The sequence below is a fragment of the Macaca nemestrina genome, chromosome 3, assembly GCF_043159975.1.
Source record: "Macaca nemestrina isolate mMacNem1 chromosome 3, mMacNem.hap1, whole genome shotgun sequence".
NCBI classification, from domain to species: Eukaryota; Metazoa; Chordata; class Mammalia; order Primates; family Cercopithecidae; genus Macaca; species Macaca nemestrina.
In genome coordinates this window covers 187,136,917-187,149,322 of record NC_092127.1, presented here as the reverse complement: position 1 = coordinate 187,149,322, position 12,406 = coordinate 187,136,917, and the positions used below count along the sequence as shown (strand labels likewise).

Sequence of the window (12,406 nt, the reverse complement as noted above, 5' to 3'; positions counted from 1 at the left end):
TGACCTCAGCGAAGCCCCAAGAGCCCCTGTGCAGTATTAGCAGGACAATTACACCTTTGACAATCAGACAATAGTGGTTCAGAGCCACGTATGGACTTAAACAGGTTATATAACAAGTGCAGGTGTGTGCCTGCATGCCAAACTCGCTGGGTCATGCAGGCCTGAATGTCCACCTCGGCTTATTCCTTGACCAAAGCACATTCATGTACCTTACAACCCAAATAACCTGTATGTATACTCTTTATTATAAAAGCTTAAATTATAAAAGTTTGATAACTCCAGTTTATTTTGGCATTAAAATGAAATGGAGTTTTCATTATCTTTCACGTAGGATGATGGCTAACTTTAGGGGTCAGCTTGATTGAATTAGGGGACATCTATATAACTTGCTGCTAAAGCATTTTTCTGATATGTCAGGTTGTTTCTAGATGGAATTAGCATGCGAATCAGTGGACTGAGTGGGAAAGATCAGGCCTCAATGTGAACGTGCTCCATCCAGTCACCTGAGGGCCCAAATGGAACAAAATCAGGAAAGGTGAGTTTGTCCTTGCTCCCTCTCCTGGAGCTAGGACACTCTTCTCCTGCCTTTGGAAATCACAAGTCCAGGTTATCTGGCCTTTGGACTGTGAGACTTGGCGAGAATTTTCCCAGTGCCCCCACTTCCCTATTCCCCTGGACCCCCCAGGATTTCAGGCCTTTAGACTGCAGGTGATACATTCAGCTTCCCTGGTTCTAAGGCTTTTGGACTTGGTCTGAGCCATGCTACTAACTTCCCTGGTTCTCCAGATTGCAGGTGGCCTGTTGTGGGACTTCCTGGTCTCCCTACTGATGATTTCCTAGGAAGCCGACTTTAATGGAATTTAGCATGTGAAAATACTGAGAAACACCTCTCAAATCAGCATCTGGAGAGGAGGGTCAGGAAACAATCCTAGGTAGGAGAAGCCATTCTTTTATGGAAAAAGGAAGAATAATTCAGATAATTCCATGGGATCTGCAGGGAGAAAATGCTGTTTTAGAGACAGTGTTAACGGCAGAGGGTCTTGACTATGAGTTGTTTAGGTTCTTGGCATTTTGAACAAAGAATTGGACAAAATACAGCAGTGAAAATGAAGCAATGAAAACATTTATTGAAACGAAAGTATACCCCACATAGTGGGAGGAGGCTCAAGCCACTGGTTCAAGTGTGGGTTACAGAATTTTGGGGGGTTTAAACACCCTCTAGAGGCTTTTCATTGATTACTTAGTTACACCCTATGTAAATGAGTAGTGACTTGTAACCAGTCCAATTGGATGCGAAAGGCAACTGGTCTGAGGCTTAAGTTACAAAGTTGTACTGCAGTGCAAATGAAGGCTAGGCTTGTGACCGTCTGACTGGTTGTGGGAGGGGAACAATCAGAGAAACTTTCCATTTTTCATTTGCAATGCAGTGGAAAGTGGGGGTTCGCAAAGGGAGTAGCTGCTGATCTTTCTGTTACTCGCGTGTGGAGAGGCAGAGTTTTCCTTTTGATTCAGTTCTAGGAAGTCAGCATGAATCAACCTTATGCTCCCTGCCTCCCGACCTTATTCTTCTACCTCAATAAGATAAGGTGGCCCAACTTATTCACTGTCCCAGGAAGGCATAGAACATGTTTTGGTAAGAATGAAGATGCTCAGATATCATACTTAGTTCTTGGAGGACTTCAGTGCTTAGCTTCTATGTGTAGAGAGCAGATGCCAGGTCACAATATTACTCGGTATGTGTTTATCTCAACTCCAGGACCCTAGGCCAGGAGACATCTAGGAGGAGTTACGGTGGCCTGGAGGAAATTTGTGACCATGAGTGCATTTTCTAGTTCTGATTGTAGAGAGAGGGCCATTGACCAATAGCCTGAGCCTCTGGTTCTGAAACCAGTCTCTGTATTTGTGCTGAGATTGTTCTTCCCATGGGCTGCTCCTGTCTAGTCACTGGGAACTATGAGGATTCTAAGATACAATTCCTGAAGTTATAGGCAAGAACCCTGCTACAGTCTTTTTGACCTTTCCTTAGACCTGCACTGCTGTGGTGGCCTTGAGAAAACAGGACTCACAGACCTCTAACTAGAGAGTGTAAGTGACTAAGGCCCTTAGCTGCTGAACTCTGAAATCTACCACAGCACTTATTCTAAAAGACATGGCTCACCGAAGCTATTCCCAGATGAGCTCAGCAGAGCCACCAACACAGGCTTGATCTTAAGAGATGGAGACTCCTTTGATAGTGTGCAGGCTAATAAAGGTTTAGCGAGGCTGCTGGGGAGCCCTCTGCAAAGTTAGCTATCTAGGTTCCTTCACCCAACTTACCTTCCCTCTCTCCTTCTCTTGGTGTCAGGCTTACACACAGTCTGAACACTCTCCTAGTCTGTTCCAGCCTCCCTCTTTTTACATAGGTATTGCCCATAACAATTCTTATGTGTTTAAACATGGGCATCTTGTTCTTGGAGACCGTAGACAAACATGACTCAGTCTGAGATGCTTCTACTTGACCTGCCTTTACTCTCTTGAAAAACCAATAGTAGATACACAAAACATAAAAAGTAAAATATCAAAGCATACCACTAAAAAATCACAAGATGGCAAAAGAGGAAGAAAATCTACAAAACAACCAGAAGACAACTAATAATATGGCAGCGAGTCCTTACATACCAGTAATTACCTGGAATATAAATGGATTCAAGTCTAAAAAGGCAGTGGCTATATGTATTAAAGACAGACCCAAGTATATGTTGCCTGTAAGATTCACTTGTCCTGTAAGGACACAAAGACAAAGTGAAAGGATGGAAAAAGATATTCCATGCAAATAGAAATGAGAGCCCAGATCTATCAGACAAAATGCTCAAGTCAAAAAAATATAAAAAGAGGAAAATATTTATGTAATAAAGGGGTCAGGTTATACATATGCACCAACATCAGAACACTTAAATATAAATATTAATAGATCTAATCAGAGATACAGTAATACACTAACAAGGGATTTCAAAACTCACTTTCAATAATAGATATATCATCCAAAGAAATAATATCAGACTTTGATAACTATGCTTTAGACCAAATGGACCTAACAGACATACAGAACACTTCATTAGCAGCGGAATGCACAGTTCGAGTACACACAGAAGGTTCTCCATGATCACAAGTTAGGCAATAAGTCTTAACAAATTTAAGAAAATTAAGTCTCTTCTGACCACAATGGCATAAAACTGGAAATCAGTAATTTTCAAAAATTAAAACATGAAAATTAAACATGCTGCTGAACAACCAATGGGTCAATGAAGAAATTAAAAGGGAAATATTAATCTTGAGGTAGAAGGAACCAACCTATCAAAGCTTATGGGAGGCAGCAAACCTATGGGGAGCAATTTTAAGAGGGAAGTTTATAGTAATAAATGCCTAGGTCAAAAAAGGAGAAAGATCTCAAATGAACAATGTTTTGCCTCAAGGAAATAGAAAAACAATAAGCCCGAAGTTAGCAGAAGGAAATCAGCAGAAAGAGAACAGAGAAAGAGATCAATGAAGATAAGAATTGTTTCTTTTTTAAAAAGGTTAAAATTGGCAAACCTCAACTCAGTCAAAAAGAAGAGGCACTACAATTGATACCACAGAAATACAAAGAATCATAAGAGAGTACTATGAACAGTTATACTTCAACAAATTATATAACCTAGGAGAAAAAATAATCTGGACATAACTTACTAAGATTGATTTCTAAAGAAATAGAAAAATTGAACAGACCAATAGTGAGGAGATTGAATCAGTATAGTTTCCAATCAAAGAAAAGCCTAGGACTAGATGGCTTCACGGCTGACTTCCAACAAACATTTAAAAAAGTAATAGCAATAGCCTCCTCAAAATATTCAGGAAAATATTGAAGAAGAAATACTTCCAAATTCATGAGGCTAGCATTACCCTGATACCAAGCTAAATGACAATGTTACATGAAAGTTATAGTCCAATATCCTTGATGAACATAGATGCAAAAAGTTTCAACAAAATACTAGCAAACCAAATTTAACAGAACATTAGAAAGCGGCATTCACCATGGTCAGGTGGGATTTACCCCAGTCCTTATGGTTCTGGAGGCTGGAAGGCTTGACCATTTTGCTGGCATGCTCAGGTTCTGGTGAGGCCCTATTCAGGGTTGCAGACAGCTGACTTCACAGTAGCCTCACATGGCTGCAAGCTTTCATGTCTCTCATGAGAGCTGTAATCCTATTCACGACAGTCTGTCATGTTAGAGTTTCAACATGTGGGGAAGGTACCCAAACATTTAGTCCAAAACAATATTCATTCAGTATGAGAAATTTCATTCCCAACTGTTGGGACTGAAGAAAGGATAAGGTGTAAATATGATGATGAAAACGCCTGACTGTCCTAGAGCAGTTCCGGTTAACAAGGCAGCCACCTAAAGGAAAGGAGAAAAGCCAGTAAAAGACTCAGTAAAAACTCAGTAAAATCTACTGACATTTATCCTCTAGGTTTTGGATTCAGCTATGACGCCCCAGTTAAATGAGTCACACTTAACTGATTTTTTTTAAAGCCAGTTTTAATTTGGTTTTACTTCCCAGTCATCTGAAAGAACCCAAAAAAAATGCACTCATTTTTTCTAGCTTTATTGTTGGAAAACATTTTTTCCACATAAGAATACCACACATTTATATGGGTTATAAAGAGTTGTGAAATACACATCAAAGACATATACACTGCTAAATGAAACCAGGTTCTCAAACTTGTTAAGCCAATTCATTAAGCAATGTGGAAGCGGTTAAATCAGTTTCTGGCAGATATTTAATAGCACCAGAATCATGCAACAGAAGTTTCTGTATAACAACCAGATATAAAGTGCCCTTTGAGATGGTGTAGGGGGAAGCACATAACACTAGTCCGTGTAGTTGTCTTGGTCTCTCTTCTGTCTATAAAGCAGTACATGAAACTTGGTAACTTGAAAAAGAGCTTATTTCTTACGGTTCCAGAGCCTTGGAAGTCTAAGGTTAAGAAAGCACAGCTGGGGAGGGGGCCTCTGCAGAGACCTGGGGTGGCACAGGGGAACTCCAGGTGAGGGGGGCTGAGCTTGCTGGCTCAGGTCTCTCTTCCTCTTAGAAAGCTGCAGTCCCACTCCCGTGATAACCCATTAATTCATTAATCTGTGAATGGATTAATCCATTCATGAGGGCAGGGTCCTTACCACCCAATTGCCTGTTAAAACTCCCCATCTTTCAATACTGACACATTGGGAATTTCCAACATGAGTTCTGGATGAGACCAACACTCAAACCATAGCAGTAGTCTTGCCAAATTTAAAACCTGATTTGGATTAGGCCTCTAGATCTATGCTGAGTTTACAGGAAACAAGATAGAGGCACTCTGGTGTGAATGCTGTTAGTGTCCTTCATCGATCCCATAAGTCTGCTGCTGGGAGCACTGGCTGCCGAAAGTTACAGCAGTCCCTTCCTCTAGAAAACTGCCTTTGGCCACAAACGAGCTTTCTTATCCAAGAGGTAACCATGCCCACCCACTCGGCACAGCCCTTACGGATTGGCTGGCCTGTGGTACTGTGCTGTCCCTTGCTCAAAGGGAGCTCAACGTTGTGGTGCCAGAGCTCCCTCTGGCGTCAGACTGGAGCTAATCACTATACCATCCTTGCTTAGTTATTTTTCTTCCCAGTCGTGCTTCCCTGCTGTTTTCCCTCTCCTGAACGCACTCCCTCAATACCACTTTCACCAAAATCCACATCTTGGGCTCTGATTTTAGGAAATCCGTCTAAGACAACTTATTCAAAAAGCAAGGAACTAGAGATGGGAATGTTACAGATTCAAAATGATTTAAGTCATGTCAAACAAATGTATTAATGAGGGTCTCTTCCCTGGATCCTGATTCCAATAAGTCAGCATTAAAAATGCCTTTGTGAAATAACTGGAAACCTGAAATGACTAGATATTTGATAGTTGGCAATATGCAATTGTTGGTGTGTATTTTAGTTACATTGTGCCTTTTTTTTTTTTTTTTTAAATATTGTTTTAGAGCCTTTGTCCCTCAGGCAGGAGTGTGCAGTGGTGTGATCTCAGCCCAGTGCAACCCCCGCCTCCTGGGTTCAAGTGAATCTCCTGCCTTGGCCTCCCAAGTAGCTGGCACTACAGGTGCCTGTCACCACGCCCAGCTAATTTTCATATTTTTAGTAGAGACAGGATTTTGCCATGTTGGCCAGGCTGGGCTGGCCTCAAACTCCTGACCTCAAGCAATCTACCAGCCTCACCCTCGCAAAGTGCTGGGATTACAGGCGTGAGCCACCTCACCTTGTCCTATTGTGCTTATTATTTTTTAAAGTTCTAGTTTTAAGATATGTAATAGCAACTTTAGAGGTAGGATAGTGTAATTCTCAAGTTTGCCTTAAAATAATCCAGCAGTGGGACTGGGTGGTGAGTGAGAACAGAAGTGAAACACGATGAGACATACGTTAATAATTGTTGGAGCCAATGATGGATACGTGGGGGTTATGCCATTCTATCTGCTACTTTGTGTATAATTTTGCAAACCTTATTACAGAAGTTTTTTGTACTGTTTTGACGATATGGAGTGGTGACTTTCCTGACAAATTAACTGCAGCTGCTGTTAGTTTCTTAAGGCTCACTAGTTCCCCTAAGATAGAACCTGGAAATTTTTCTTCATCAGTTATAGGCTTAGAGTAGAAGCTCTGTGGGATTATAGGGACTAGAGCCACCTAGAACCCATTTGATAACTGCTTTGTGTTGTGCCTCCATTATTTGCTGATGGGGCTGTCATCTATTAAGTTGCTGAATCTCTCCACAGGTCTCGACCCTTGAAAAGATTGTATGATCAGTTTCATTGGTGGCTGTGAGAATACAGCATTGCACAAGACCTCAGGAGCATCACCTCAGCATACACCAGGGAGAGAGAAGCACCTGCTCCCAGATGCAGTCAGCTGCTCTGCTCTGGGTTATTTCAAGCAGAAAGAAAGGAAGAGGCATTGCTATTGCTGAGTTTGGGGCCACACATGATCCCACAGGTGCAGCTACATTCTTGCAATTTTAAACAGTTCATGAAAAGATATTTTCCTGAAAATACAGTTTGTAACGGCTAGGGGAAATTGATGTTAGAACACAGCGACAACATTGCAATGAATCTTCCACAGAAGTCATCTTAATATCATTGACATAAACATTAATAAAGGATTCTAGTCTGATATGGTTTGGCTCTACGTCCCCACCCAAATCTCAGGTCGAATTGTAATTCCCATGTGTCAGGGGAGGGGCCTGGTGGGAGACGATTGCATCATATGGGTGAATTTTCCCTTGCTGTTCTCATGATGTTGAGTTCTGACGAGATCTGATGGTTTAAAAGTGTGGCACTTCCGGCCGGGTGCGGTGGCTCAAGCCTGTAATCCCAGCACTTTGGGAGGCCGAGATGGGCGGATCACAAGGTCAGGAGATAGAGACCATCCTGGCTAACACGGTGAAACCCCGTCTCTACTAAAAAATACAAAAAAACTAGCTGGGCGAGGAGGCGGGCACCTGTAGTCCCAGCTACTTGGGAGGCTGAGGCAGGAGAATGGCATAAACCCGGGAGGCGGAGCTTGCAGTGAGCCGAGATCCGACCACTGCACTCCAGCCTGGGTGACAGAGTGAGACTCCGTCTCAAAAAAAAAAAAAAAAAGTGGCACTTCCCCTCTCGTGCATGCGCTCTCTCCCCTGATACCATGTGAAGAAGGCACTTGCTTCCCCTTCACCTTCTGCCATGGTTGTAAGTTTCCTGAGGCCTCCCAGCCATGCTTCCTGTTAAGCCTGCAGAACTATGAGTTAATTAAACCTCGTCATAAATTACCCAGTCTCAGGTAGTTGTTTATAGAAGTGTGAGAATGGACTGATACATAATCTCAAAACTGGAACTACAGAAAAAGTCAATCCTAAAATTTATAAATGTAGTGTTATGTCATCAAATCTAACTATACACAAAATGATTAAGAGCATTGATTAATTTTTTATTCTTTTATTAAGTCTCTTTGAAAATAGATCATTCCCAGGTTTAGGCATGCCTCCCAGTAAACAAAGGAAATTTAATTCTATTTTCAGGACAGCATTCATCATTTGAAACCATCAAGTTATCAAATTAATTTTTAGAGTACCTTAAAAACCTGACCTTTGTTAGAAACTTACAAAAAATTCCAAGACGTTTTATCCAGTGGTGTGCTAGTAAGTGCAGCTGTCTCTTTAAAAAAAAGTTCTGATTTGTAGTGTTTGCCGGTTTTTATGCTGTAAATTCTCCCATCATGGCCTATTTGAAGCTACCAATATGACATCGCTGAACATGGAGCTGGAAAGAAAGTCATTATTCTAAAGAGAAAATAATTTTCCACATCAGCATTCTAGAATAGGTTTGTCTTGAGTCCTCATGGTCATATTGTGGATATTTGCTACATGTTCCCTTAACAGTAGTGGATCAGGCAAGTATTGTTCTTCTATCTGGGATCTTACAGGTTATAGCTGCTCCCTCTGGCCACCTAACTCTACTAGGTCCTTCAATATTTTTAACACACAATTGTATATGGTGGTTCTGTCTCTGACCTGTGCTGGCAGTCATATCTGTTTCTACCACATTTTCTTTACTGTAGGGTTTATGTGCCTCATGACTCACTCCAATCTCTCCTCTACTCTTCTCAAATGCGTCAGTTAAGTTTATCAGCTTACCTTTTCCAACACATGTAAATCTAGCACTATTTGCTGAATGTATTTTTTTTTCCTTCTAGTACTCCTTTGATCTTGTTTTTTAACTCATGTTAAGCCCCAAAAGTGATAATCTGGACTATGCTGGGAAAACAAATCAGAATACAGTCCCCAAAACATCTGTTCAAACAAATCCTACCCCCAGGTGGAGTACCATTATTGAGCCTAATTTCTTTTCTCTAATTCACTAGCATTCTGTTCTCTGGAGGTGACTTATTTTTCTTAATTGTTAACTTTACCTTGATATAATTGTAAATGCAACATACATACATGCACACATATAGTCAGAAGTCAATGTTTATGGTACACTGATTTAGGAATTTATACGTTCACAAGAAACTAGAAAATCATACATGGAAGTAATGTGGACTATCAACATTATTTCTTAGAATTACTTTTCTAGAAATCACCAGAAAATTATCTTAGTATTAGTCTGAGTCAATTAGGCATTTTTTGGGGGGGAAAAAAAACCTGATATAAAGGATTTGTCAGATAAAGTTAACACACTCTCCTAGTAAAGTTTTAAGGAAAGTGGAACAAGTTGTAGAGTCATAGTTTGCAATATAGTATGAGTTTCTGAGAAAGAATAGATACTAGGTTTATTATGTTCAATTTAATTGAACATCTGTTTGCGCTTATATAATCTTAAATGTGTAGGTTATAGTAAATTACCTCTATGAGGCATATGTTACGATTTAGGGGCATTTCATTTAGGCATTTTTTAAAAAACCAAAAGCCAATATCTTGATGAAATAAAATCTAACATGTTGGGTTTGCATTTTCATTTCACTTGATACAATCAGGGAGAAGCTATATAGCTATCTTTGAAATCCCCAAATAAGGGCAATTTAAATTATCTAATGTTTTAACTGGATTCTGTTATTACGTGAACTAGAATTAAAATGTAATTATTTTAAGTCATTTTACCTCATCTTCAAACCCTCTAAATTATGTTCAAAAGAGTTCCCTACAGGTCTTTTAGGGTCTGTAATGCTGGATCTAATGCCAATTTACATATTTTTGTTCTTCTGTAACTCAGCAGGGATGCTGAGGATTTTACAGTTAGATCTTTGCTTTTCTCATGGAAAAACTTTAGAAAAAGAAGGAATTTCAAGGCAATTCCATTAACTTGCACCAAGAGGGAAAAGAAGCTATGAGAAGCTTACAACTTGCAGTAGTATTAATAGCATTATCAGGCAGAATATGAATCATGTACATTTCACACCTAAAGTAATATCAAAATAGGGTTTAACTCTGACCAGCATTGGACAGGTGGGTGAGGGAAAAGAGTATCTTATAAATGTAAATATTTTCTATCTTATAAAAATTTAAGTGAGGATAAAATATCAACAATTCTTAAGTGTTTGTTTTGAAACAATTTAAAAATTTTTAATAGAGGGTTCTCCCCATTTATAAACTTTTCCTACAGGTAGACTGGCCCTTAAGTCCCTGGAAAATTTCTTTAGGAGCTGGAGAAGGCAACGGTTATGACAGTCTCATATGTACCCTTAATGCCTCTTGTCCCTTAAATATCATCCCTTTTTTTTAAAAAAAATTAAGTTTTATGGGTACATATACATAACGGGTACATAAAACATTTTGATACAGGCATACCATGTAAAATCACATCAAGGTAAATGGGGTATCTATCACCCCAAGCATTTATCATGTTTTTGTGTTATGAGCTTTCCAATTATATAATAGTTAAGTGTACAGTAAATTATGCTGTTGTGCTATCAAATACTAGATCTTACTCATTTTAACTATATTTTTGTTCCCATTACCCATTCTTGCTTCCCCTGCTCTCCTCACTATTCTTCTCAGCTTCTGGTAACCATCATTCTACTCAATCTCCATGAGTTCGATTGTTTTAATTTTTAGTTCCTACAAATGAGTGAGAACATGTGACATTTGTCTTTCTGTGTCTGGCTTATTTCACATAACATCATGACTTCCAATTTCATCCATGTTGTTGCAAATGACAGGATCTCATTCATTTTTATGGCCGAATGGTCCTCCATTGTGTATATATACAACACATTTTTTTATCTGTTGATGGACGCAGGTTACTTTCAAATCTTGGCTATTGTGAATAGTGCTGCAATAAATGTGGAAGTGCAGATATCTTTGATAGACTGATGTCCTTTCTTTGGAGGTATATACCTAGCAGTGGGATTGCTGGATCATATGTGAGTTGTATTTTTAGGTTTTTTGAGGACCATCCATACTTTGCTTCACAGCACTTGTAGTAATTCACATTCCCACTAGCATTATATAAGGACTCCACTTTCTCTACACACTCATCAACATTTGTTGTTGCCTATCCTTTGCATTAAAGCCATTTCAACTGGGATAAGATGATGTCTCATAGTTTTGATTTGCATTTTTCAGATAAGTAATGTTAAGCATGTTTTTCATATACCTATTTGCCATTTGTATGTCTTGAGAAATGTGTATTTGGATCTTTTATCCATTTTTACATTGGATTGAGATTATTTTTTTCTTGAGTTGTTTGAGCTCCTTATATATTCTGGTTATCAGTCCCTTGTCAGATGGGTAGTTTGCAAATACTTTCTCTTGTTTTGTGGGTTGTCTCTTCACTTTGTTTCCTTTGCTGTGCAGAAGATTTTTAACTTGATGTGATCCCATTTGTCTTTTTTTTTTTTTTTTTTTTTGGACCCCTTGCTCTCTGTCTTCCTTCTCCAACTCTTTACTTTGAGTCTATGGGCTTCATTATGTGCAAGACAGGTCTCTTGAAGACAGAAGTTGGATGGGTCTTGGTTTCTTTATCCAACTTGCAACTCTGTGCCTTTTTTAATGGGGCTTTTAGATGGTTTACGTTCAAAGTTAATAGTGACATGAAGTTTTGATCTTATCATAAAGTTAGTTGGTTGCTTTGTAGTTTCCATTGTGTGTTTCCTTCTTAGCATCTGTGAGTTATGTACTTGTGTCTTTTAGTGGTAGCAGGTATCATTCATTCTTTTTCATGTTTAGAACCCTCATAAGGATCTTTTGTAAGGCTGGTTCAGCTGTAATGAATTCCCTTAGCACTTGCTTGTCTGGAAAAGATTTTATTTCTCCATTGCTTATGAAGCTTTAGTTTGACAGGATATGAAATTCTTGGTCAACATTTCAATTCCTTAATAATACTAAAATTGGCCCCCAATCTCCCCTGGCTTGTAAAGTTTCTCCTGAGGAGTCCATTGTTAACATGATGAGGTTCCCTTTGTACATGATCTGACCTTTTATCTAGCTGCTTTTAAGATTTTTTTCTTTAGCATTGGCCTTAAATAGTCTGATAACTATATACCTTGTTCATTTTGTGTGGTACCTTGCAGGTATTCTGTTTTCTTTTGTCTGGATGTCTACCTCTGTAGCAGATTAGAGAAATTTTCTTAAGTGTTTTCCAGATTATTTTTCTCCTTGTCTCTCAGGAATGCCATAATTTGTAGGTTTGTTCACTTTATATAATCTCATATTTCTCAAAAATTTGTTCACTTTTTAAAATTCTTTCAAATTTTTGTCTGACAAGGTTAGTTCAAAAAGATTGGTCTTCAAGCTCTTAACTTTTTTTCTTGTTCTTGGTCCAGTCTATTGATGAAGCTTTCAATTGTATTTTGAAATACCTCAAGTGAGTTTTTCAATTCCAGAAGTTTTGA

General features: G+C 39.1%; 2 long non-coding RNA genes across 10 annotated transcripts in view; one reads left to right on the top strand and one right to left on the bottom strand.

Moving 5' to 3' along the window:
* Nucleotides 1-12,406, top strand: part of LOC105487956 (uncharacterized) — a 322,232-nt gene that overhangs the window by 258,568 nt on the left and 51,258 nt on the right. For 5 of the 9 annotated variants that reach the window (XR_011621536.1, XR_011621540.1, XR_011621541.1 and 2 more), the window contains 2 exons: nt 418-535; nt 6,817-7,210. This is a non-coding gene — a long non-coding RNA (uncharacterized lncRNA). Of the gene's footprint in view, nt 1-417; nt 536-786; nt 933-6,816; nt 7,211-12,406 lie in introns of those variants that run through there. The other 4 variants (XR_011621542.1, XR_011621543.1, XR_011621539.1 and 1 more) reach the window with 2 other exon arrangements.
* LOC105487958 (uncharacterized) overlaps nt 3,548-12,406 on the bottom strand; it is a 52,713-nt gene continuing 43,854 nt past the window's right edge. Inside the window, exon 3 of the long non-coding RNA XR_011621545.1 lies at nt 3,548-4,414. This is a non-coding gene — a long non-coding RNA (uncharacterized lncRNA). The remainder of the gene's footprint in view (nt 4,415-12,406) is intronic.